We start from the raw sequence: 27,851 nt of genomic DNA, 5'->3' as shown, positions 1-27,851 counted from the left end.
AAGCCCTGGACTGTCTGATATACAACTGGACACATTGACAGGTCTCCTGCGGCAAGCACCTATCTCAGAGGCACATTGTACCTTAATGGGTACGGTGGTTGAGAGGATTTCGTCCGCAAAAGTGGGTTGAATGAAGCTTTTACGAGCCTGCTAAGAGGCTTTGAGGTACGCAATGTGATATTTTCTGATTGTACCGTAAACGTAAGGTGCACTGTGTATAGATAGTAGCCCCTGATACTCTGGTTGCCATCCTAACGGGGTGATCAGAGGATCGAAAATAGAAATAATCTCAGGTAACGATTTTGCCAATTTTGTACACAGGCGGCTGCAGCCCCAGCAGCTGCCCGGGCTGCCGAATTTGCCGAACTGAAGTGGCAACTTGATGTGGCGAATGAAGACATCACGCTTGTGAACAAGCATCTTGACGAGGCACAAGGTATGTATATTTGTGTGGTCAGCGAATATTAATAATAGCATGATGTTGGGATTTGTAATATGCTTTGACTGCAGATGGAGCTGCCACCGTGGAGACCCTTCGGGCTGAGCTTGCCCAGGCCAAGGAGCAACCAGGAGAAGTAATGCAGCTGCCAAGAAGGCAGCTGATGAATTAAAAGCCGAATAGGCTGCTCATCGCCAAAGTGAGGATAGAATGGCCAACATGGCTCTTGAGCTACAAAATGCTGCTAGCCGATATGAGCTTCTCGAAAGGGAAAACCAAGCGAAAATGGTTGACCTAGAAAAGGCCTTATAGGCAGCGAAGGAAACTCGCTCTGAGATCAGAGCGGCTCGGGAGGAGCTCCGGCAAGCCGGTGAGATCGCGGCTGGGAAGCCCTTTTTATTGCGAACTAAATTCGGCGATCCGAAGTATGCCCCTCTTGATCAATTGTGGAGTTCTCCAGACGCATACTTGGATTTGTCAAAGAGTGCTACCGACGCGACAGAGTATTTCCGAGATCAAGAAGATCATCAAGCAGAAAGATTGTTCTGGTCGCAGTTCAGTGCTCCAAGGCGTCCGCTGCTGTTGAACGAGCAAATGGCCGAATGGGCTGAGCTCCATAGGTTATCCGGGCTTGCCATGAAGGCTGTCGTGGATCGCCTGTGGCCAGAGGAACCAAGTCCGGATAGTTATTTCAGTTTGGTGCAACGATTTATTCGTGTTGTGCCGCATATCGACGTTGTCAAGCGGTCGGCGTGCATAGAGGGTGTGTGGATGGCCCTTGCCCGTGTTAAGACATACTGGGCGAGGATGGAGGCCACCGATATTGCAACCAAGGGTCCACCCGGGGCCAAGACTCGCCCCGAGCACTATTTTGAAGAAGTTTTAGAAGGTGACCGTTTAATAGAGGCTCAATGCGCAAGGAATATCATGTCCAAATGACATGTATCTTGATTGTAAAAACAATGCTTTTGATAATAAAGGCTATGTTTATACCTTTGCCCGTGAAGTATTGTAGTGCCTCCAGTGCGGCCATTTATGTATATATGTATATAACCTGAAAGTTTGCAGTCGTCGGCTTTAGCCCCCTCGTGTATAACACGGGGGTGTTCGGTAAAAGCACGAAATCACACTTGATCCAACGTCTTGGTCCGTTAAGGAGGTGGTAGCGCGGCGAACAAGGCAATCAGACTATATAGCTTTAACACTTTCACTTAGCCATAGGAGTTTGACGGTGGGCTACTATATAGCCCCTGGTATATCCGCGTTTATCCGAATATGGTGCATTTACATACGTGACCGGAAAACTGGTCCTTCGTTAATGCGAAGGAATCGCGAAGATTCTGCTGAGTCGTCGAGTGGTTGACCAGTCTCTCGCTTTATCATGACAGTCAGTTTTCGGCTTTCTCTACTAAGGTGCTCATCTGGATGAACCATGGCACAATCGCAGTAGTTCTCCCTATGCCACCTTAGCCGATAGAGCGAAACGTAAGGTATCAAAACACGGGAGCCAGGCAAACCCAACTATTGACCATAGACATGATTCGGAGCTGATGCATATAAGGCCAAACTCGCAATGCCGAACACTCCCGAAGGTATTCGGACTTTACGACATATACTAGGCTGCATACAACCCTCGATAATGAGCCCTGAATTTCAAGGTACGTGCATCAATCCGGCGTGACGAAAGAGCGCCTGTGGTGAGAGCATAGATCTCAAAAAACACACTAGTTGCTGCCTCTATAACGTCTATTTTAGAATGGCGAATCATACGCTCGCCAATAACGCCCGTATCCCTCTTGGTCATTTTAAGTGCCAGGAGGGTGTGAGACAACAAGAGACAATAAAAAAGGTTTACACAGGGTCTTAATCTAAAAAGAAACCTTTGAAAGGGGCCCTGCTGCACGTCTACGCCTTTGTCTCCATTGTGCCATATCTTTGAAGGGTATAGTACGATGGTCATCTGAAAAAGAGAAAAACCCAGGTGAAAGAATTTGGTGTGACCATGCGTAAAGTCGGTTTATCTTAATGAACCGTGAAACTTTAATCTCTTGAATGTAAATAGGGTCAAGCCGACTATGGACCTTTTACATGCAGGCAGAGCCCCGCACAACATATGGGGGCATAGCCATTAATCAAGCTCAGGTTTATCTGAGCTGCTACAACTAGGTGTGCACCGAACACGTCTAGCCGTGTCTATGGTCTCGAAGACCGATGAGTTGCTCAGGTTGGAAAGGCCATTCCGTGATTCAGCTGCTTGAGCCGCCACGTATTCTTTCATACAAAGAGAATGCTCTGTGTTTCCACTGATTGTGATGACGCCACGTGGACCGGGCATCTTGAGTTTGAGATAAGCGTAATGCGGTACTGCATTGGAACGAGCGAAGGCCGTTCTTCCGAGTAGTGCATGATAGCCGCTTCAGAACGGAGCAATGTCGAAGATTAGTTCTTCGCTTTGAAAGTTGCCGGGAGAACCGAATACAACCTCAAATGTTAAAGAGCCCGTGCAGCGGGCCTCTATGCCTGGTATTACTCCTTTAAAGGTAGTACTGCTTTTGTTGATTCTTGACGGGTCTATCCCCATCTTGCGGACAGTGTCCTGATATACCAGATTAAGACTATTGTTGCCATCCATGAGGACTCGGGTGAGATGGTATCCATCGATTATTGGGTCGAGCACCAAGGCAACCGAACCCCCATGACGGATACTAGTCGGATGATCCCTGCGATCGAAAGTGATTGGGAAGGCCGACCTGCGACGGGCTCTACAACATATACATCTCGGAGTGCGCGTTTGCGCTTCCTCTTTGGGATGTGGGTGGCATAAATCATGTTCACTGTTTTGACCTCCGATGGAAATTTTTTCTGTCCTCCCGTGTTCTACTGGCATGGTTCGTCCTCATCTTCACTTAGCGGCTCCTTCCCTTTCTGTTCGGCATTTAGCTTGCCGGCCTGCTTGAAGACCCAGTATTCTCTGTTGGTGTGATTCGCAAGTTTCTCGGGGGTGCCATGAATCTGACAGGACCTATCTAGGATTTTATTTAGGCTGGACGGACCATCTCCGCTGCCTTTCTATGGCTTTTTCTGTTGACCGGGTCTGGAGCCCCTGAATCCGGCATTAACCACTGTATTGTCTTGGTTGTCTTCATTATTTCAACGTTTATTTTTATTGCGTCGTGGTTTTCCATTGCCATCCCTGATTTCGGATGTGCCTGGATCGCTGGTGCTGCTGCAGGCCAACCAACTATCCTCGCCCGCGCAAAAGCGGGTCATAAGAGTTGTTAGGGCTGCCATTGTCTTTGGCTTTTCCTGGCCGAGGTGTCTGGCAAGCCATTCGTCCCGGACACTGTTTTTGAAAGCTGCTAGGGCTTCGGCATCCGGACAGTCGATGATTTGGTTCTTCTTGGTGAGAAATCAGTTCCAAAGCTTACGGGGTGACTCTCCGGGTTGTTGGATTATGTGACTTAAATCGTCTGCATCCGGAGGTCGGACATAGGTCCCTTGAAAATTAGCCCTAAAAGCGTCCTTGAGTTCCTCCCAGCTTCCAATGGAATTTTCGGGGGGGCTTTTCAACCAGTGCCGAGCTGGTCCTTTCAACTTGAGCGGTAGGTATTTGATGGCGTGGAGATCGTCTCCGCGAGCCATATGGATGTGAAGAATAAAGTCCTCAATCCAGACTGCAGGGTCTGTCGTTCCATCATATGCCTCGATGTTTATGGGTTTAAACCCCTCTGGAATTTCAAGATCCAGCACCTCATCGGTGAAGCACAGGGGGTGTGCAGCACCCCTGTACTTGGCTGTGTCATGGCATGGGTCCGACGATGTAGTGTTCGGCGTTGATTCCGAGCTGGTAGTCGATCAGTATAGTCGGTTTGGTGGCCGTGATCCTTCATAGGGACACGTTTCCTAGATCCATAGATGGACCTGGTCATACCAGCTCTTTTGTCCAGGTGCTCACGTAGATCATGTGCTGACTTGTGTGTGGCGTCATTAGCCGCTTTGTCTCGGCCGCGAGGTGGTCGGTCTGGCAGATCGGCCATATTGTTTTTCGGCGGAATGGGCGTGATAGCCTCATCGTCGAATTCGGGCAGCATCTTACGTCTTCGGTAGCTCGTTGTCTGGCGATCACCGCTGTATCTTTCCTCGGTGTCTAGCACTTTGTTCCATCTGTGGTTGAGTGTACCTGCACGGCTTTAAGCCGTTGCTTTTGCTTCTTCAAGGTCCTCGTGGTGGCAATAAGTCTCTTGTGGCGGCGCTCTTGTTCCAAGTGTTTTTCCGGGATGATGTGTGCATCATCGTCCAGATTGTTCTCCTCTCCGGAGACAAGTTTATAAGTTTTATCTTTGGCATCGCTGTGATCGGACAGCGGCCCCGGACTGTGTTCGCCGTCTCCTTGCTCGTCCTGCTCCATCGCTGGGTCTGCGGGGTATTCGTTGTCTTCGGCATCGTTCGGGGTGTTATTCTTTCTTGTACTGGTATCACTGTTTTTGCTATGGCGGGGTTTAGAGCGGCGCCGCTGACGTTGGTGCTTTGGCTGCTTCTCAGGAGTCGTTGCATCCTTCTGATCCTCGCCATTGTTTTCTTTGGGTGTGTCCACCATATATATGTTGTACGATGAGGTGCTGTCCAGCGCCCTGTGGGTGGTGGTTCCTGTTCTTCTCCGGCATCATCATCCATACCATCAATGTCTTCGGAGTCAAAATCAAGCATGTCGGTTAAGTCATCGACAGTGGCTATTAAGTGGGTGGTGGGTGGGTAACGAATGCCTTCGTCGTCCGCTTCCCACTCGAGCCGGACATAGTTCGGCCAAGAGTCTCCTAACACGGAGAGAGATTTTAATGAGTTTAGCACGACGCCCAAGGGCGAGTGTTGAAAGATGTCTGCGGAGCCAAACTCTAGGATTGGTGCCCAGTTAGATCTGATGGGCATGGATACGCGCAGTTCGGAGCCGATGGTCGGAAACGAGTCCGAGGGTCTGATGACACAGATCTCATTGGAAGTGAAATCAGTGTTCGGCTCTGTCGCCGTTGATTGTGTGGCTTCCATGGCGGGGTCCATCCTCCCGTCCTCGTATGGCATGATCCGCGCTGGGTCTAAAGCCAGGGCAGCTGCAGGTGCGATCTCCTGAACACCATCCGATGGCAGATCTAGGTCATGCTCATCGTGGCTCTAGGGTGCACCTGTCATGGGCTCGAATCTGTCGAAGATCAAGTCTCTACGGATGTCGGTAGTGTAGTTCAGTCTTCCAAACCTGACCTAATGGCCATGGGTGTAGCTATCGATCTTCTCCAGATGGCCAAGCGAGTTGGCCCGCAGGGTGGAGCTGCCGAATACGAAGATCTGTCCCGGGAGGAAAACCTCACCCCGGACCGCGTCGTTGTAGATGATTGAAGGAGCCATCAAGCCTTATGGTGAGGACACAGTGGAACTCTCAATGAAAGCACCAATGTCGGTGTCAAAACCAGCGGATCTCGGGTAGGGGGTCCCGAGCTGTGCGTCTAAGGCTGATGTTAACAGGAGGCGGGGGACATGATGTTTACCCAGGTTCGGGCCCTCTCTATGTAGGTAATACCCTACTTCCTGATTGATTGATCTTGATGATATGAGTATTACAATTGTTGTTCTACCACGCGTAGAGGCTAAACCCTAGAAGCTATCCTATGATTATGATTGTTGTTGTCCTACGGACTAAACCCTCCGGTTTGTATAGACACAGGAGGGGGCTAGGGTTACATAGAGTCGGTTACAGAGAAGGGAATCTACATATCCGAAGCCAAGCTTGCCTTCCATGCAAAGGAGAGTCCTACCCGGATACGGGACGAAGTCTTCAATCTTGTATCTTCATAGTCCAACAATACGGCATAAGCATATAGTCTGGCTGTCCGAGGACCCCCTAATCCAGGACTCCCTCAGCCACGGCAAGCACAACAACTCGAAGGATGACGGAGAGGGCCTCGCGGGCCCTATAGATGGTCTGATACATTGTCCGCTGCTCATTCAGGAAGCCAGGATCATCGGACACCTATGAGCACCTTCGAGAGACTAAGACGGCATGAAACGGTAAGGCCACGCTAGGGAGCTCTGGTTTATTTCACACCTGTATAAAGATACAAGTGTAATTTACTCATCATCGGAAACAATGCGTAAAATATAGGCGTAATGAAACCGAGGGCCCAAGGTCTATAAGGAAAACCGGTGGGTTATGCGTGTAATTTGAGAGACAGTGTATATTTTACTAGTCGAAATCGACCAACCAAGCACTTCGCCTGAGACCATCTGCTTTTATTTACAAGCGTCAGTTTTACAAGCGCTTTTTGTCGGATTTCGGGTTCCGGCAGACCCTCTAGGTTCGAACTCTGGGGTACATGCGGAGATTGCACCTCCTGCCTACCTACGTCTCGTCGCCTCGCAAAGATCTAAACTACACGAAGAACAACACAAGGGACACGAGGTTTATACTAGTTCGGGCCACCATTGTGGTGTAATACCCTACTCTAGTTTGTGGTGTGGTGGATTGCCTTAGGGGATGATGATGAACAATACAAGGAAGAACTGTCTTGCAAGGGGAGGAGTTCTGGTGGTGGTGGTGGTGTTGGCTAAGGTTCCGATTCGCCCTTGCCTTGAGAGTGGCTAGTCCTATTTATATAGCAAGGCCCTCGTCCTCTTCCCAAATATTGAGCGGGAAGGGCGCCAACAATTGGCCATTTTGAAGGGGAACATCTAGTACACTTATCCCGGCTAAAGTCGATCCTTGCCTGCCAAAGACTCTGGCGGTGACACCGGCTTGGGCTCCACGATGACCTCCATCCTGTCGTTCTGCTGGTCTTGGTCTTGTTGCACCAAAATGGTTGCCTTTGCTTCATACTCTTGCCTGCGCTTGCTCCCTTTGCACCAAAGAGGAAACAAGGACCCTATGTAGGCCGGCGCCCGTCTGGCGCCCGCCTAGCTTTGGTCGTCATGGCTTGCGTCACGGGCACCTCATGAGGTACCCCGCCTTGATCTCTCCGCCTCCTCGCGAGCCAGCCTGATGAGGCCGTGCCTGAGGAAGCTTCCTGTCGTCCGCCCCGCGAGGCTTGGCCCCTCGCGAGGGTCTTGAGCTTGTGTTGACGAAGATGGGCCGTACTGGGCCACCCCTTGAGCCACGCCGTAGGGTGCAGGCAGGAAAGTCTGGGTACCCCCATTCCCAAAACGTCGACAGTAGCCCCTGGGCCCAAGGCGCGCCTGGACTTGGCATAGCAGAGAAGCGAAGGGGCAAGTGCGAAGCGCCGCGGGCCCCAACAGCCTGTGGCCTTGGGCGCCGCGTGGAAGTTGATTGGACGTGGGCGTCCCTGCTTCCTCACGACGCCTCGGCAACTGCATGAATTGACAAGTCCCTGCATGCAAAACTGGTCATGATTACCTGTGATCGTGGAGGCCGACGGTTGGCCTCCCCCGGCTATATGTATGGAACGGCGAGGGCCTTTCCAGTCCATCCTTTCCTGCTACTTCCCATCTTCTTCTTTGCCCTTGCTGCACCATACGCCAATGGCACCGATCCGACGGTTTTCTACCAAAGAGAAGGGGAAGGCCCCCCGAGAGGGTCCTTCCCCGCTTCCGCCGAAGAAACGGCTCGTCTCTTGCCGCGGAGAAGGGGGTGCTCGGCAGGAGGTGTCGAGGCCATGGTTTGAGCAGCCGCCTCCTAGATTCCCATTGCCCTTGTATGCCCGGATCAAGGGTCACGAAGGCGCAGGCGCCGAGCAGCACCGCCAGAGGCACCGTCGCCGCTGGCGGATCACGGTGGTGCGCGTCATTCCTCCCGGGGTTCACATCGAGGCCTCCTCCTGCGAGCTTGTGCTTCACGCCGCCTTGCCTCCTCGATCGTGGATTCGCCTTCCTCCCTCCTTCGCCTTCGAGATTCCACCAAGGGGGCCTTTCAATCTCTGGCTGCAGCACGCCGACTGCCGTACTCCTGCGACCGAAGCGGATGTTGAGGTCGTCGCTCCAGGCAAGGTCTTCATGACCTGGGGCTGGGGTGCGATCGCCCGGGTCTGCCGATCGGAGGGGGCCCTCGTGATCCACCTGGATTACAATGGCGCCTCCTTGATGCTCTTCAAGGTCTTCGACGAAGATGGGTGCCAGCTGGAGTGTTGTCCCAGAGGTAGCGGCCGAAGTTCTGGAGCGGCAGGGACCAGGCCTGCCGTCGCTTGCTCTTCCAGCAGCTCCTCGGATGGCGGTGGGAGCCTTGGAGGGTCGGACGACTCTTCTGAGACCCTTATGACTCTAGTGACAAGCGACGACAGCTACAAGCCTCCGAGCTCGCACCATGCCCAGAGCATGGCCAGCTCGCCGGGCAGCCGATGCGGCTGATCTGGATGAGGCTGGCGCTCAGCCTCGCGCGGCCCACTGTTGATGATGGCGTCTGCTCGTCAGGGTCCCTATAGTTAGTCCTGCTTAGGTTTCGCGTCTTTTGTTCCTGCGAGGAGCCAAGAACACATCCCGTGGGGGTTTGTAAGGTGCCTATAGTTCCATTTGTTTATATGATCCTTGCCGTGAAACGGTGTGAGATGCTCGTCTCGTCTTAGCTTAGTTCGTCCTTTCGAACCTCGCGAGGGCTCGGTGCTCTGTGCTGACAGGTCCCAATCCCAAGGCAAGTCTCAGCCGTCAATGGTATGCCAGGTCGCGATGCCGTGGTCAAGGCCAGGAGGTGAGTGGCCCGGGATCCAGTAAGAGCCCCTGAGTCACGATGCTCAGGAGGTCCCCCTTGGCGCTCAAGCAGCCATCATTCAGTGAGAAAGGAGCGCGACGTTGCCAAAACGAGACTGCATTAGGTGCGAGGTCCCGTGCCACGATAGCTAGTATTTCCGGAAGATGACTTATCTCGGGAGTTAGAAGCCACTCCTTGGCGCGGCGCTAGGCCCGCGCATCGGCAGCTCAGGAGTTGCCCGGCGAGGTCCCCATGTGCCTCTTCCCTCTCGCCCTTACTCCCCTTCATGCTCTACGTCCTCGGGTCCCGGCCCTCGAGCGAGCTCAGCCGTCGCTGGTATGCCAGGTCGCGATGCCGTGGACAAGGCCAAGAGGTGAGGGCTGGAGAGCCAGTAGGAGTCCATGAGTCGCGATGCTCAGGTACCCCCCCCCCCTTTAATGTGCAAGCGGTTCGCGCGGACGAGAGTGAAGGAGACGCCGTGAAGGCCTCGCCTGACGCTGCTCCTTGAAGAGATCCTGCAGGCTCATCACAAGAAGAACGAGAGTTTGCCATTACAATCGACAGTCAGCTGTTGGTTGCTCTGGAGGGATGACGAGCGCACTGAAGGCTTGGTGAGGTGGCGCCTTGCGGGGCTGCCGCGGCCAGAGCTCAGCCAATCAGGTTTGTCAACATTGCAGGGACGGACCCATGCGCAAGCGTCGTGCCGTTAGGGAGCAGCTTCATCAGTTGGTGTCAATCAAGCGGGCAATCAAGTTAAGCACGTTAATCATGAAGGAGCAAATCCATTTAGACAGGCGCAGAGAAAGGTGAACATCGCTGGGTCGGGCCCGAGCGACTTGGGGATAATGTAGCCCGAGGGGCGCCCCCAATCAAAGGAAGCTAAAAACATGAACAAAAGGGATACATGCCGCAGGGATAGACCCATGCGGCCTGGGAATGATGCAGCCCTGAGGGCGCTCCCAGCTGAAATATGAAACTCGAAGGATGTCACCTGATGATGTTGAAGATGAAGGGAAGCTGAGGTAGTGGACGTTGTGCACTGCGGAAACCGATCTTTACGAGCCCCAAGGCCCAGGAGCCTCGGGAGGCTCCAAAGGCGCTGGTGGCTCCTCGCGGACCATCTCCATCTCCGCCAAGACTGTGGAATGCCTGGCCTCTTGAGCCTCTAGGATGCTCCTCATGAGGCGCTGGCGCACAGCAGCCGTGTTCGGCAAGCCGTAAGGCATGCGAACATAGCTGTGGGGTGGACCTTTGCAGCGTCCCACGCGCGGGGGCCAGAGGCGCTCCTGAGAGGCGGCTCGGTTGAGCCCTGGTATGTCGATGCAGACGCGCAGCCCACCATCCTTGCTCGGATGGGGAGCTACGGCGGGTAAGCGGCGGCTGCCACTCATGACTCTTGACTCCTGCAGCTCTTGAATGATCATGCTGACGAACTCCTGAGGGTTTGGCCCTCCTTGCCTTGCTCCTGCCTGAGGGAAACGTGATTTGAAACACTCCTCCAAGTGGTGCCCGAGCGCCTCCGTCGTGATCTTAGCAAAGTCGTTGGCCCTCCAAGAGAGAGCCCCTGAGCCTCGCTCAGGAGGGCGCCGGGCGCGCCTTCCTATGCGACAGAAGGATGCGCCCCTGGAACGGGCGCGGACTCTGAGGGGCCTACCTCCCGAGGGTTCTGACCAGGTGATGCCTTCTTCTTCTTAGGGATTGCCTCGGGAAGCCTTCCCCTCTGGTGATCTGGGTCTTCAATTGACGTGGCTTGAAAAGCACACTCCAAAGAACACACTGCATCTCTCTCTTCACAAGGCACCGTGATGACTCCACCGCTTCCTGGCATCTTGAGGACATTGTAGCCGTGATGAGTCACGGCCATGAACTTGGCCAGAGCTGGGTACCCAAGGATGGCATTGTACAACAGGCAAATGTGCGCAACATCAAAGTCAATGAGCTTAGTGCAGTAGTTGTCGCGCTTCCCGAAGGTGACAGGAAGGCGGACCTACCCTATCGGGACTGTGGAACCATCAGTGACTCCGGAGAAAGGCTTGTTTGGCTGAAGCTGATTGTATGGCACTTGGAGATTGTTGAATGTCTCGACGGACAGGACATTGAGCCCTGCTCCACCATCGATGAGGGTCCTGGTGACTTGCACATTGCTGATGATTGGGGAACAAAGCATCGAGAGGACTCCGGCTATGGCTGCGCACTTGAGCTGATCCGATGAACTGAATGTGATGGCGCACGCTGACCACCTGAGGGGGCGTGTGGCTTCGAGCTTGGGGAGGACCGCATTCACTTCGTGAGCGAACTGCTTGAAGATGCGCTGAGAGGCTGGGGCTTGAGCACCGCCCAAGATGCAAGCGATTGCGCGCGGCTCCTGGAAGCTCCCAGCCCCCTCGTCCTGATGATGGTCTTCATTCCTCCTTGGTTGTGGTGGCAGAGGAGGGAGGCCCGCGTTGCCTTGTGGGTGATCCTCGTGAGGTTGATCCCTCCAGCCTCCCTCGCGAGGCTGGTCCTGCCAGTGGTCCTCGCAAGGTCGGTCGCGCCACCCTTGGCGAGGGCCACAGTCTTCCCATCGTCTCCACCTCTTCCTCCTCCTCGGCCATAGCCCCGGTCGTTGCGCTCGGGGCGTCGGCCGGCGCGCACGTCCCCCACGGCCCTGAGCTCTTGGCATTCGTCGGTGTTGTGGGTGTGGAGGTCGTGGTACACGCAGTACCGGTTGCCCTTGGATGACTCAGGCTGATCCCTTCCTCGCTTGGTGTCTGGCTCTGCTGCAAGCACGGCAGCCCCCTTGCGCTTCACGTCCTTGACCTTGGGCTTCTTCTCTTCTGGGTCGGCAGCCGGGAGCTCGAGGAGGGAAAGGCGTCCTTCCTCAGCCCTGGCGCACTTGGTCACCAAGTTGAATAGCTCCACGGAGGTGCATAGGTCTTCATGGATCGCAAGCTCTTCTTTCATCTGGACGTCACGCACACCGTCGGAGAAGGCTGAGATGATGGCCTCCTCAGACACCCTGGGGATCTTAAGGCGAGCGTTGTTGAACCGCTGGATGAACTTCTGCAGGGTCTCTCCTGGCTGCTGCTTGATGCGGCGCAAGTCACTCATGGCCGGGGGCCAGTTGCGGGTGCCTTGGAAGTTGGTGATGAATCGGGTGCGCATCTCGTCCCAGGAGGAAATCATGCCAGGAGCCAGGTTCAGGAGCCAGGTGCGGGCACTATCCTTGAGTGCCATGGGAAACCAGTTCGCCATGACCTTCTCGTCCCCGTTGGCGGCTTCAATGCCCAGCTCATAGAGCTGGAGGAACTCCGCAGGGTCGGCCGTGCCATCGTAGCGTGGGGGCAAATTTGGCTTGAACTTGCCCGGCCAGGCCACGCTGCGCAGCTCGGCCGTGAAGGCACAACAGCCTGCAGTGGCCACAGGAGGCCTTTGGTGACGGAGGGCTTGATCTTGGAAGTCTCCGTGCGCTGCCGCCAGGAGCAGCGCGGGGTCTTGGCGCGCTGGAGCAGGAGTGTGGTCGTGACGGGCCGGTGCGGGGAGCACCTGGGCAGCTTCTTGGGGACGAGGGATCTCTTTGCAGCTCTTCTCTTGTTGTGCTAGTGCCGGACGGAGTGGGTTCCGTCCAGGGGCCACGCGCCTTGGGGTCAAGGCGCCTTCTTGAGGGGGAGGCGGCTGGGGCGCCCCCGGAGCTTCATCGCCCGTGCAATGCGGGGCGTGGTGCAGCAAGAGGGATGGCACAGGGGAGCCCCCAGCGGCGCTGATGAGCTCGGTGATGCAGGCGAGCCACTCATCGTAGAGGTCATCGACGGGATGGTAGTGCAGGAGTTCCCGCGCCAGGAGTAGCGCGGCATGCGCGTCCGCAGGAGCGCGATGGGCGTTGGAAGAGGAACTGGCTGGAGTCAGCGACGGGGTGGCGGTGCGGCCTTCTCGCCGCACCGAAGGATGCAGAGACGACGCCTGCTGCTCATTCCCCATCGGGCCGGTGGCGGCGTTGACAGTAGGCGATGGGGAACGGCTGTGGCACCTGCCAACGGGGGCCGTCTGGGCGACGTGAGTGGCGAGAGTGGCCCGGCGCTCGGCGCGGGCTCGACGAGTCTGACATGGATGCGAGGGGCGGCGAAAAACAGGGCGGCGGAAGGCGGATTCTGGTGCACCCCTACCTAGCGCGCCAAATGTCAGATTTTGGGTTCCGGCAGACCCTCTAGGTTCGAACTTTGGGGTGTACGCAGAGATCGCACCTCCTACCTACCTATGTCTCATCGCCTCGCAAAGATCTAAACTACATGAAGAACAACACAAGGGACACGAGGTTTATACTAGTTCGGGCCACCATTGTGGTGTAATACGCTACTCTAGTTTGTGGTGTGGTGGATTGCCTCAGGGGCTGATGATGAACAATACAAGGAAGAACTGCCTCGTGAGGGGAGGAGTTCTGGTGGTGGTGGTGGTGTTGGCTAAGGTTTCGATTCGCCCTTGCCTTGAGAGTGGCTAGTCCTATTTATAGAGCAAGGCCATGGTCCTCTTCCCAAATATTGAGCAGGAAGGGCGCCAACAATTGGCCATTTTAAAGGGGAACATCTAGTACACTTATCCTGACTAAAGTCGGTCCTCGCCTGCCAAAGACTCTGGCGGTGACGCCGGCTTGGGCTCCACGATGACCTCCATCCTGCCGTTCTGCTAGTCTTGGTCTTGTTGCACCGAAATGATTGCCTTTGCTTGATACTCTTGCATGTGCTTGCTCCCTTTGCACCAAAGAGGAAACAAGGACTCTGCGCAGGCCGGCGCCCGCCTGGCGCCCGCCTCGCTTTGGTCGTCATGGCTTGCGGCACGGGCACCTCGTGAGGTACCCCGCCTTGATCTCTCCGCCTCCTCGCGAGCCAGCCTGATGAGGCCATGCCTGAGTAAGCTTCCTGTTGTCCGCCCCGCGAGGCTTGGCCCCTCACAAGGGTCTTGAGCTTGTGTTGATGAAGATGGGCCGTACTGGGCCACCCCTTGAGCCATGCCGCAGGCCGCAGGCAGGCAAATCTGGGTACCCCCGTTCCCATAACACCAACAGTTTTGGTTGGAAAATGACAATCCAATCACGGCCTAAGATGATGAGTTGGTCGGAAGATCATATGGTTTCACGTCTAACCTACGCGACTTGTCGTATAGGCTATGAATGAAACATAAGACGATGAACTTCTTAAGCACGAAAACAACAGAAGAGGACGATCTTCTTAATAAGAAAATCATTGGCATTAGATCGACATGCAAAACAATACGAAGCATTTTTCTCAGGAGGCACGGTGAACAGCTCGTGATGCCGCCTCCCACAACATTCCAAGCTCAACTTTGCAATCAAACACAAGGCCTGGCATTACATAGACAATATTCAGAACAAACTCTTAACACAGGAATATCTCAGCAGAGTAACTATTTACTTCTAAACTGAACACAGGAATAGGAAAAAACGATCGTTGCTGCTCACAGCAAAGGGCGTCCCACTCAAAAATATCAAATGCATGTCTTCTGGCTAACATCAATGAGCAAATTTTGACAAGGTTCCAATATATTAAACTAATGTCCTCTTGCTAACATCAATGATTAAACTTTGACAAGCTTTTCCCATTCAAAATATGTAATGCCTATGATCGTGGAGTCCTGTCATGGCTTCTTGTACTTGTTTGGGCACTTTTTGCCCAGTGCACTCCACGTGTTGTAGAGTTGCCTATGCTCTTTACAGACTAGTCATGTCACCAGCGTCTACTAATACTCCGTAAAGCTTCTCGGTCATTCCTTCTATAATGTAGCGTAAACAGTGACTGCTTCTTTCTGCAAAGTGGAACGACCAACTGGACCCAGTAATGCAACAGTTTGCCTTGGACACATTGGCTCCTTTTGTGCAGTTCAACTAAAATCAAAGTCGGAATAAAACTGAGCTTTAATTTTGATATCCCTGTAAGCAAAAATAGGTATAAGGGAAACAATTACTGCGAAATAACGGTTAATGACTTGTACTCTGTGATAGCCTGATTTTTGGCCCATTCTTTTTCTTTTGTTTTTTCGAGGTTTTTGCTTGAGTTTTCTTTTTCCGTGGCTTTGTGGTCTGGAAACTGAAGAAGATGACCTATTCTTTGCTTCCAGAGTGGCTTGTCATATCCAAATCCTTCCCTAGACCCTGTCATTTTCATCCTAGCCCAAATCCCAATATTCTTTTTATTGAGAATATTCCTTTTCTATTAAAGGAATAACTCAAATTGCCCTAGGTTGTGAAGCAACCTATATTTCCCTCACTCCTAAAATTCCCAAATAATTCTAATAAATTGTTTGGGTCATATATTGATCAAATATGGCAAAACTTTTCATTGCCATGTTAAAAAATAATCCTCCAATAATTCATTTCCTATCCTGCCCTAAATGGCACATTGTGAAGCAAGTGCCATTTTCCTTTGCCCAATTGACCTCAATCTCCTTGGACATCTTTTCATGTCCATATCATTGCCACATGACAAAGTGAAACCTCATTTGCCTAGTAATTATTTAATTATGATTTTCCAAAGTTTCTGTGAAGAAAGAAACTTTGTGAAGGAGGTACAAGCTAGGCACATCCAAATGAGTTGACATTTTGCAGGATCCTTCGTATCGTCATATCATAGCCCTCCACCAAAGTTGAGCTCATGTCATGCCTCCATGTGAGCACAGCTTCAATTCTTAGTTTCTGGTCAAAATTTCAGTTTGTGAAGCAAGTATATTTTATCTTGCTCCATTATGGCTGTAAATGTTTCTAGGCCTTCTAGTATCCATATAACCTCCCTCCACCAAGTTGTGGCACAATCCCTTTGACCATTTGCCATGTGGAATGTTTCCAAGTTTCTGGTCAGAATAAATCTTTCTGAAGCAAGTGCTATTTTGGTTCATCCAAATGGCATGAAACTCCTTGGGCATCTTAATATCTTCAAATAATTGGGACATAACCATTTTCAGCTCAATTGATGCAACTATGTGAGTGCATCATCCAAATTCCCATTTCTAGCCATTATGGCACTTTCTACAGCAACCACCCTTTAAACTACTCCTCTTAAGCTGATTTCTTGTGATCGTAGTCACCTTAGTGTATGATCATCACCAGACAAAGTTTTTATTGAGTTACCTAGCAGGTGTCCCCACTGCATGGCACAAACACTTGGCTGCTGGTTTACTTTGGAGCTCAGTGCAAATCTCTTCTTTGCCCCAAGATTGAGTTATTTCCTCAGTTATACTAAGGTCACTAGGGTCAATCAACTGGACATGGTCGTCCTGGCCAAAACGAGCTATTTGCACAAGTGCGTCTGGTTATCACGCTTGCGTCATGCAGATTGCGCGCTCTGGCTTCTTCTTGTCCCTGTTCTCGTTGGCTCCCTCCTCGTCTCGACGTCCAACCTTGTCTTGGAGCTCCCCCGTGATGCCCTGCATCGCCCCGCATCGATGGCCCGTCGTGGTTCGCCATAAATGAGCCACAAAGGCCATGCCCGTGCCATGCCCTGCCTCTGTCCTCCATTAGAGCACTGCTCAAGCCCGTTTGTGATGATCCAGAGCCTTCCACACGCATATATAAGGGACCCCCGACCTCCTCCGCAGCTCACAGATCCCTCCCCCGCCTCATTTGCCCTCTGGAATCGCTGCATCTTGCCGTTGTTCACCGTCACCCTCCATGGCCGCCTCGGCCTCGGCTAGGGTCTGGCCACCACAGGCCTCCCCACGCCTATCCTCCACGTCCACCGCACTCCCCTCGTCCCACTCAGCCGCCCCACTACCTTGTCCCCTCGCCGGAGCGGCTGCATCACCGTGGAACCCCGTCACCTGAAGCTCTCTGCCTCTCCCATGGCGCCGCCCCTCCCCTTCTCCCCGCGCCTTCCCGGCAGCCATTCTCCCTCTGGATGGGTGTGGTTGGCCGCTGCGGTCCCGCCGGTGCCCTCGGCTGGCCAGAGACGGTCGGAGCAGGCCTGATCCCTCGTTGTCCCTCCCCTGCTCTGCCTCTGTTTCACGCGAGGAACACGGCGAGCGGGAGGAAGGGGACAAGCGCCCGTGCCCCCTCCAGCTAGCCAGGCGGGCCCCACCTCCCATCTTGACCCCACGCGTTAGTGAGCCAGGAGTCGGCCCCGCATTGACCCGGTCCACTGACGTGGCTAAGTGGAGACGTAATTGAAGGCCGGTTCATACTATGGTGGGCCGGTTTAAGAGGAAAGGCATAAGGAATATTTGTCTTACAAGGGGATAAGACCTGGACTTGTATCCAGTTTGTATTAGAGATAGACTAGTCCTAATCCTAATAGGATTCCACATGTAACCCGCCCCTTCAACATATATGAGGGGCAGGGCTCCCCAAAGAGGGAGAAGCGACAAGCAAGAAGAAACAATCTTAGGGCTAGACACAAAGAGGAGAGCCGGTTTATGGCGACTCCCTCGTGATGATAATGAGACCTAGCCTCAAACAGCATGTAGGGTTTTTACCGGATGATGTTTCCCGGGGCCCGAAGCTGTCTAAATCCCTGTCTTGTGTTGCGTCTCTCGATTCCGCTCAACCCCTCTCAAGCTACCACATAGATGCGTTGGCCTCGCGACTAAGTCCTGACACTAAGGACATCTGACGTGTTAATTCCACGACAGTTGGCGCCCACCATGGGGCCCGTGCACGGTGGTGTCGAGTTCTTGAAGGGATTTTCTCAAGGATCGAGAAGCTGGTAATTTGTCAGATGAGAAAGCGTTTAAGAGAATAAGGTGTTACGACGTCCAGTACAGATGCTGCCGCTGCGGTCTGGCGGTTTATCAATCTGAGATCAAAAGAAAATTAGGGTTGCAAACCGTCAAAGTACAAATCGCCGAGGCCTACACCATCGTCCGTGTCAAAAACTAACTCAAACCATCAGATTCCATCGCTACTGCATGGCGTAAGCCCCTAGGCCTGCTGCCAATTTCTCAGCGGATCAAAGCCGAAGCCTCAGGCACGTGGACCAGTAGTTGAAAGGAAAAAAATAGGGGGCCATCATTGACCAAAACAGGCCACGACTCGGAGGAAGCAAAACCGACGCTTGTTACAAGGAAAGTATTCAACACATGCATGAGATAGAGGGAGAAAATCAATTATCTGAAGAACTAATCAAGACAGCTCGTTTTGGGAATTCTACAACCATGACCCGGAGGACACGGACTCTGCAGTCATCCTCACTCAAGTCAACACCTATGGCTGTACTAAATCGCCCCGATGCAAGCGACTTGACCCGGTCCGGATTAACCCGCCCGTTACGGTCAGCTACAAGCTCGGCCGATTCGGTCGCTCCTCCGTCTGCTGCCGCTATAAAACAAGTGCCCGCTTGTCATTCCCGCACCAGCCGGCTCCGCTTCCGCCGGCGGCCGGTTTGCCTCCGCATCGCTGGCTCGAAGCATCTCCCACACCGTGCCCAGCCACCTCCCAGCGTGTGCCGGCTCCAGTATGCTCCGCCCTCAACCACGAGCGGTCTGCTCCGCCCTTGACCACCAACGTGCCGAACGGCGCCGCCGCGAGTCGCCGATCTCCACCAGTTGCACCCGTTCTTCTCCGCCCCCGCGCTAGCCTCCCACGCCGGAGTCGCATCCCCGCCGCCAAGAGCCGCCACCTGACCTCCGCTACTGCGACCCGGCCTGCTGAACTACTGTCGTGAGTCGCCGACGGCTCCGCCTCACCTGCGAGCTGCCGCTCCCGCCGTCGGGGCTGATTACGCGGCCGCGTTCCGCGCTAACTCTGACCCGCCGTGGAGCGCGATGTTGCCTGTGAGCCGCCTCGCCTCACGTTACCATGTCAATCCGCCGAATCCTCATCTTGCTGGGTGTGCGTCCGTGAACGCGGCCCCTTCGCCGCCATGGCTGTGGCTTCGCCTGTTGACCCGGCCTCATTGCGTTAAACCACCCTTGTCAAGTCGTTTGGGGTGTCCCGTCTCCGCAGAGCCGCCGTGCCAAGCTGACCACCTGCCCGAGTTGCCGTCGCCTCCGAGTTGAACCGCTGGAGCCCGCGCTTCCTCCATTGGACGCTTCCGCCACTGTTGATTTGCTTCGACCGCTGCTTGTTGGCTTCTCATGCTGACCCGACAGATTGCTGCTGCCGCGATCACCGTTGTGCTGAATCGCCATCGCCCATTGGTGAGCCACCTCGACCACCGTCACTGCAGGCTGCCCTCTGAACCGCGTCGCGCCCGATTCAGCCCGCATCGCGCTGCTGTGTGTTTCTGCAGCGCTGAACCGGCCCCGAGTCACCATCGTTGGCTTCTCATTCCATCTCTACCGGATGTCGCAACGGGGCCGCCCTGTTTTGCTTTCCACCGGCGTGGTCCATTGCGAGCTGCCGCCCTCACCTGGCCTGACCCGCCTCTGGGTCGTCGTGCCCCAATGGCCATTTCAGTTGCTGCCCCGCCGGATTACCTCTGCCTAACACCGACCTGCTGATCCGTCCCGTTTCAGTTGTCGCCCCGTCGGGGCCCCCGTTGAAACGCTGCTACCTCGTCACTCCGCTCCCGCGTCAATTCACTGCTGCTGCTCGCCACGCACATGCAAGGGATCAGACCAGCTGCGTTGTCCTCTGTTGGAACGAGACAATAGTAGCAATCTTCCTACTACAAATTAGTACTCTGCCACAGGTTGGAAAAAGTTGATCTACAAATTTTCTATTGGCCAAAACTGCTACAAGGGGAGTGACCAGATCGGTTCAGTCTTGGCAAATTCATATGGGAAATATACACCAAGGAGACTAAAGCTACCACGTGGTCAGACAATCCGTCATGCTACTAGATGTTATTGCTTTCGTTGGAAGTCATGGACAATTGCTAGTCACCGGCCATGCAGTGGTTTGCCTGGCGCCAAAGGTGCAAGCAGAGTACATGCATATTCTTGGAGTAGTACAATGCTATGCCCGGTTTACCATCACGTTAAGACAAGAGAAGACCGTGTGGAGTACTGAAAAAAATAGTGGAAGCAGTATAATTCAGATCAATTGAAAACCGACGACGGACATGACTGGCCCGACGTCCCAGGAAAAGCTCAGGTGCTATCCATCTTATTTATTTTTCAATATACTTTAAATTCCTCTGGCAACAATTGTCCTCCCTTTAATATTTTTTGTTCCATGATCATGGCAGAGACGACGAGATCATCTGTCATTGAAATACATCAGAACAATTATTCACCGCCGAAGTGGAGTTATATCGCGGATATGGAGTGCATACTATCGTCATGGTGCACTAACATTTATCCGTGCTGCCGTGCTCAACAGAAGTGCTTGCGCTACCGCCCTTGCGTTCTAGTCTACATCAACATACCGGGCCGCACCTGTCTGCAGGAGTTGTTTATTAAGTATGAGCAAGTCACTGCTTGGGTAGCCGGTTTTGTTCCAACAAATTGGAGGCAAATTATCATCAACCGCCGTCTGCACTGGATGGATCAATGGACATGCGCACAAATCGTTGCCACTACAGTTAAGTTAAATTTCAAACAGTCAGTTGGAAGGAACCATTGGCCGAGTTGCTGACACGGCTCATACGGGATCATTTATAACCCGCCGCAGTCACCTCAACCTTCTGTGGATTTACATCATGCTGTCAACACCAATGACATACAAGTTATGTAGGTTTATATCATGGTCAAATATGAAGAGTTTCAAGCCAACTCCTCGAGTCACCTTGAGACTCGGGGGCTACGATGACATGACTCAGCAAATCTTGCTAGTTTCAGCAAATTTAAGAACCCCAGGACGATGGAGGGAAAGATAACCCGGTCCAGGAGGCTACTGTTATTTCAAGGCCGTCAGAAAATTTCCGGCTTAGAAAGTATATGACAGTTATAAAATCCCGGCTCAATGAAGAAGATCCGGGTCATCAGAAAGGATTCCGTTTAAATTCCGGCTCAAGGGAAGTCAGTCTCATTGAAGCTCTCAAATGTCTGGTTTACAATCCGGTTCAAGGGAAATCTGTTCTCCCACAAAGCTCTGAAGCGCCCAAATCCGGTTTAACAATGTTCGGTTCAAAAAGGAATTAACTTCTCGCAAGTTCGAGTTTAAAGACCGTCAAAAAATTTCTGGCTGAAAATGAAGATTCCGGTTTAAAATCCGGGTCAAGGGAAAGATGTCTCCCACAAAGCTTTGAAGCTCTCAATATCCGGTTCAAGATCCCGGTTCAAGAAGAATTTATCTCTTGCAAAAAGTTAAAAATTACCGAAGAGGGCCTGCTGCCATGATGCGCGGTTCAAACATGTGTATCCTGCCTTATTGGCCTAACATATTATTGATCACATGGGGGCTTCTGCTTCATAAAGCGGGGTCTCTGTTGTTTTTTACATCATGCATAGTTATACGGAGGTTCTGTCTTAAAGCGGCCTCCGGTTTACCCCTTGAAATTTGCTTTTCAAAAAAGTTTTGTGATATCACTTGGGGCCTTGGTCGTGTCCGAACCAATGCGACACCTTTTGATAGGCGAAAGCCACCAGATCACTTGGGGACATGGTCAAGTCTGAACCAGTCACGCCTCTTGATCGTCCTAAGGCCACAGAGTCACTTGGGGGCTTGGTCAAACCCGAACCATTGCCACGCCACTTGATCGGCATAATGCCACGGTTTTAGTTGGGGACCTGGCTGACTTGAACCATAGCTACACCTTATTGGGAGCTTGGTCGTGTCCGACCATGGTAACACCATCTGATCGGCTCAGTAAAGCCTCTTTTTGCAAATGGTCTTATCATTGCCTTTGCTTCCATATTTCTTTTCATAACTGTTATTTGATTTTTGTTGCGTTTTTAAACCGACATTGTTAATCCGTTTCAAACTATCAATTACAAATTGGCGGAACACGGTCAAATCCTAACCCAGAGGCCATCTGCCCGGTTTGATTTTCTATTACCATCCTATTATGGAGTAAACCGGCGTTCATTAACCCGGCTTGACTTTCAATTACAAGTTGTCAATACAGGATCAAGTTATAATCCGGAGACTATCAGCCCGGTCTGGTTTGACTACGAGTCGCTAGTATTATATATGGTTAAACCGGTGTTTATCACAACCCGGTACAGTTTATCATCAACCGGCACAGTATGAAAGGAGTTATCATTACTCAAGATTGGGGTTATCACTCTTACTACAAAAAGTTGGTAAAACCAATGATGTGATTCAATGTCACAGGTATGATATATTTCATTGATTATTCTTAAATGCAGCCTTGGTTATAAACCTGGGTTATATGTTGGGCATTATGACCCGTCCGGCGGTAAACCGCCAGGACACTTTAAACTTGTTGTATGCAGTGACAGGTTGAATAAAGCATGATTATAAATCACTGATGTTTATTAAACCGGCCTGGCTTGGGATTATAAGTTGCCAGTATATATTTGGATTGCGCCATTGGAATCATGCGCTTATAAATCATTGGGTTATATTATTTGAATAGCCAAACTTGGCTGAATTTTCATTATGATACTGAACGAATATGGTTTTCATACCGGATTATATTATCTTGAATAGCCAACATGGCTGGATTTTTATTATGGTTATCAATAACCAATATTATGATTGAGGTTTCTAAAGTCACTTCAGCGCAATGGCTATTATTTTATCAATGGATATGATTTATTCTACAATGGAGGGAATAGTCCCGAGTCGCTGCAGGCTTACGACCCGGCACTTGGGGGCTACATTATTTAAGTTGAGATTACATCAAATACACAAGTCTCATGTTGCTGCAAGCATGCACCATGACACTTGGGGGCTAATGCAAAGTAATTTTTTGCTCATATTATTGAAGACCCGACTCATCACATTATAATGAGTCGACCCTCGGGGGCTACCAACTGCTCCTATCAACAGTTGAAGGTACAAAGCTTTTTATTCATTATATTGAAGAGACCACTGCTTAGTTGGTAAAGCACAAGGCTCTTAACCTTGTGGACGTGGATTCAAGTCCCATGATGAGGGTTACATCATATGATGTTATTTTCATTGAAGTATATATTAAGTCCCAGCTCAATATTATCTTACTGAGCCGGCCCTTGGGGGCTACACATCATTGCTCAAATCTACATGATTATACCTACAAAGTCCCTGCTCATTATTGCATAATGACCCGACCCTTGGGGGCTACACTGGTTGAAGTTTTTATGAGTATAAGACAATTACAAATCCCAGGTTGCTGCAAGCATGACAACCCGGCACTTGGGGGCTACATAGTATGGAGTATTCAATTTTTACTAGTCACTGGGATGAACAACATGGATTTCTTTGAAAGTGGCAGTATTTATACCGAAGCAAAGTCTTAAGCCACCACTTTGTTCTGCTCAAAGACTTGGGGGCTACAGGTATTATATTATTATCGAAGAAATATTTTCAAATTCTCTGATTGAGCAAACTAGGTTGACCCTGCGTCACCAATCATTATGACCCTGTGGCGGCAACCCGGCGTCATTAATAATCATGAACCAGCGTTGGAAACAATCATGAACCGGTGTCTGCAACAATCATGACTCGGAATTATCAGTTTTATAACCCGACAATGGTGGTAATCATAAACCGGCAAGTTTTACATCTTCAAGCCAGCTCGATATCAGTTGAATATTTCAGAGACTAATATTTTTGTCAAGTCAGAGCATTGAAGGTCAATTCAAATGGATTCTTTATTTACAATATTTTTTCTGCGAGCAAATTGATTATGAAGCTGGTCTATTGACTTGGATTTTCTAGAAGGAGGAAATGACAAGGATTTAAGGATGATCAGGTGTTGGTCTACAAGAATTCTTAACCTGGAGCACAACCCGCCAAACTTGTTCTTGTGTTTATGTTGCAGATCAGTTTAACATGGATAAATCCAAATTAAACTGGGGGCTAATGTCGGGGATATACCCCACGGCATAAACCGGCCGGAAGTATAACCGGCCGGACTTGGCGGTTTATTTGAGACCCCGCTAACACTTGGCGGTTCACCGGCGACCCGTTTGGACCTGGCGGTTCACGACTCATTGGTAATCCGGCAGGCGGGTGCAAGGAGCGACAAGACCTGGTGGCCCGACGGGCGGTTCATGAAGGCCGGTTCATACTATGGTGGGCCGGTTTAAGAGGAAAGGCATAAGGAATATTTGTCTTACAAGGGGATAAGACCTGGACTTGTATCCGGTTTGTATTAGAGATAGACTAGTCCTAATCCTAATAGGACTCCACATGTAACCCGCCCCTTCAACATATATAAGGAGGGGCAGGGCTCCCCAAAGAGGGAGAAGCAACAAGCAAGAAGAAACAATCTTAGGGCTAGACACAAAGAGGAGAGCCGGTTTACGGCGACTCCCTCGTGATGATAATGAGACCTAGCCTCAAACAGCATGTAGGGTTTTTACCGGATGATGTTTCCCGGGGCCCGAAGCTGTCTAAATCCCTGTCTTGTGTTGCGTCTCTCGATTCCGCTCAACCCCTCTCAAGCTACCACATAGATGTGTTGGCCTCGCGACTAAGTCCTAACACTAAGGACATCTGACGTGTTAATTCCACGACAGGCGTATTTCTCAGTTTACGCCTCCGCATTATCCACTTAGGGGCCCGTTTGCTAAATTTGTTTTCACATATAGGTCCCTGATCTTCATCACCTTATATCTCCGCAACCTTAACTCCGAAAGAGGTGAATCCAAAGCCCACTTCTTTGTCTCGTTGAGCCCTTATTGTTGGTGTCACTTTCATTATGTTTTGGCATTCTGAAAATGACCATTTTGCCCTTGCACGTAAACAGCCCCTCTAAGAGAGAACTGTTTCCGGCAAATCTTTCCGCGGCTTCACCGCACTTCTCCCCGGTGCCTTCTTCATCCCCAGGCAAGCCACAATACCCACTTGCATGGTAGTCATGCAATAGCCATGGTTTTAAACTTGAATCTTTATTAAATGTTTGCTTGTCGAAAAGATGGTTATCGTTGTTCCGGTGATGTTTAGATTTGCATGTTCACTTTTGTGCTATGCTGTCTTGTACTCTGTTATCATGTTCTACCTGCTAGTATTTCCTTTCATATGTTTATGCTTGCTAGTAGTACATGTTGATGTTGGTGATGGTCATGCTAGTCAGTATGCCATGCTTAGTGGATAGGATTTATTGTTGATATGGTGGATAGATATGTGATACCCTCATGATTATGTTGATATCATGTTCATGCATTTTATCATGGCTCAGCATATTTGCATTCAAGTTAACCGGATTAAATTGAACTTGAACAACTGTTGGCTAAGTCATGGTGCCGCTGAATCGAGCTGACCAGTGCAACCACGCTTGCTAGTATGGGAAGGCCCTAACTGGGTCTATTGTCGTGCCTCTCGCCGGTGCCTCCAACGAGGGAAGGTTATGGGCGTGCTGTACCCTGGCCCGGTAAGCAGGCATAACCTTGTGTGCCTGTTGTTGAGTTTTTTTGGATCCGTGTCCCCGTGTGGGACGGTCCACGACGATGGTTGTTGTGTCTTGAGGTACACACGGGGCCACCCATGACTTATCCCAGTGGGGAGTGAGTCGGAGTGGCCGGGAGAGTGTCATGGCAATAGGACGGTTTTGTCGGAACACCGTTGGTCCACCCGAATGGGAGTGCGAGGCCATGGGTTCTGTAGTGTGGGTACAGTGTACTAACCTCTGCAGATTGTGTAATAAATCCATCGATAGCCGCGCCCGCAGATAAGGTCCCAGTTCGAAAGTAGGTCACACAGTGAGTCAACAGTAATAAGAATAACTTGATTAATGACAACCCGTGGGTGTGATCACCGTAAGGATCACGGGCCAAGTATTGGTCGTGGTTGTGATTGTCGCAAGGATCATGGGCCAAGTATTGGTCGTGGTTGTGATCACCGTAAGGATGACGGGCCAACTGTTGGTCGTGGTTGTGATCGCCGTAAAGATCACCGTGGTATCGAGGATACCAAGTTGTGTATATTCGTGATGTTGTGCGAGAGTCGAGGGTAAAGATCAAGCTCCTTGTGGTCATTTACTGATCGCTACGGTATTGTTTATACCAAGCTTGATTTGATCCTGAGATGATCGTGTGATGTCCGAGGTTGGTAAGTGATGCATGTGACGGTTACCAAGTAACCCGAGCAGAATAAGTGGTGCATATAGTGTCATCATGATGCATGCTAGTTTTGTTGGATTAATATGTTCATGTTGTGTTAGCTGTATCATGTTAATGTTATATTGTTATTCTGATGATCTCATGATAATTCCTGTTTAACCTGTAATTGCCATGATGTTGTCTATCTTGAATGCTTTTGGTTATTATGAGATTGCAAGTACATTCAATGTACTAACCTGGCGTGTCATGCCAGTTTGCAGGTCATGCCAGATTTGATTGCTTGCTTGTCGTGGTTTCCGTTCGTGCGATCTAGGATAAGCGTTCCAGCCAGAGTCCCTGTGGAGTGGAGTTCACCACCGTCGTCGTTGTTCCGCTACTAGAGTTCTTCCGCTGCATCGTGTTGTTCTGCTGCTTGCATAGAGCAACAGTGGCAGGCGTAGTGTCACCATGCCGATGTAACCCTTGTACCCAAATAGATTGTAATAAAGAGCTGGTTTGTTCTATGCTAAGCAGTGTCGTATTCCAGAAGACTTCTCCTTGATCTCTGGGCTGGAATACGGGGCGTTCCGATTTTCTCTGTGCCGGGGTGCCACAGGCTTGGTATCAGAGCAGGTCTGGCTATAGGACGCCCTAGACCGCGCGAACGTTAAAAATTGATAGTATAGACCCCAGTTGGTTTGTAGCACTTGATTGCTGCATCTGTTTGTCGGATCGCATGCATATAGATTATTATTTAGTCGCTAACAGTTAATCTTGTGAGTGTAGGTGGTATCGGTTCTGATCCACTACCTACGCCCTCCTTCTTATCATGCCTGCTCTTCAGTGTGATGTGACCACATCATCATGAATGCCCACCATCTCGTTCTTTTGGCAACCCTTCCTGACCTTTGTTATCAGAAAAGGGCAATGCCATTAGACCCAGTCTTCCACTGTTATCTTGCCTTGTCATTTCATTCTTCGGACGGGTACGATTCCCTTAGTACGCTTGATGATGAAGTAGTCGTGACTTTTGTGTCTCGCTACTTGATCGTTAAGTCCATCCTCACATGTGTATCCATCCAGATCCAGCCATTATTCAGCCAGTGCTTGGTGTAGCTTCGATTATGCCAACTCCTTTCCACACATAGATATATTTTTCGTGCACACCGCCACAACATATTAGACCGCAATACCGGAGTTTCCGCGAGATTTGTGTGCTTAGGTGCATGCATATTATTGTGTGAGTAGTAGTAATATGTGATGATTGCTTGATTAATTATATTAGTAGTATGCTTGTGTGCTTTTGTTTTAGTCTTTTCTGTTCCTCCTTTCTTTGGGCCTTCAGTGTTACAAATTTTTCCCCTATTAAAGTTGCTTGTCAGCCGACACCGGACCCGAAGAGTCAGCAAGAAATGCATATATTTGGAAACTCAGCTAAACAGAATGGAATCGTCAGCACACTACAGTGAAATTGGAAATACCTCGTCTAAATACAAAAGAAATCCTGGATGGAATGTCAGTATAAAGTTTGCATTACCGTGCACTCCTCGCAACAGTATGGAATTCTCAGCCGACTGCATTCAGATTGGGGATTATCTGATCATGTTACTGAGTGTCAAGTCTCCCTCAGCGTGTACTCCTCATAGCAGAAATGATCAAATCAGCAAGAAGGTAAATTGTGTGCAAGGTTGACGGAATATTATCAGTCAAAGGTTTGGC

The sequence above is a fragment of the Triticum aestivum genome, chromosome 6B (genome assembly GCF_018294505.1).
Source record: "Triticum aestivum cultivar Chinese Spring chromosome 6B, IWGSC CS RefSeq v2.1, whole genome shotgun sequence".
Taxonomy (NCBI): Eukaryota; Viridiplantae; Streptophyta; class Magnoliopsida; order Poales; family Poaceae; genus Triticum; species Triticum aestivum.
The sequence above is the reverse complement of the archived record's forward strand: the minus strand, read 5'-3'. Positions refer to the sequence as shown.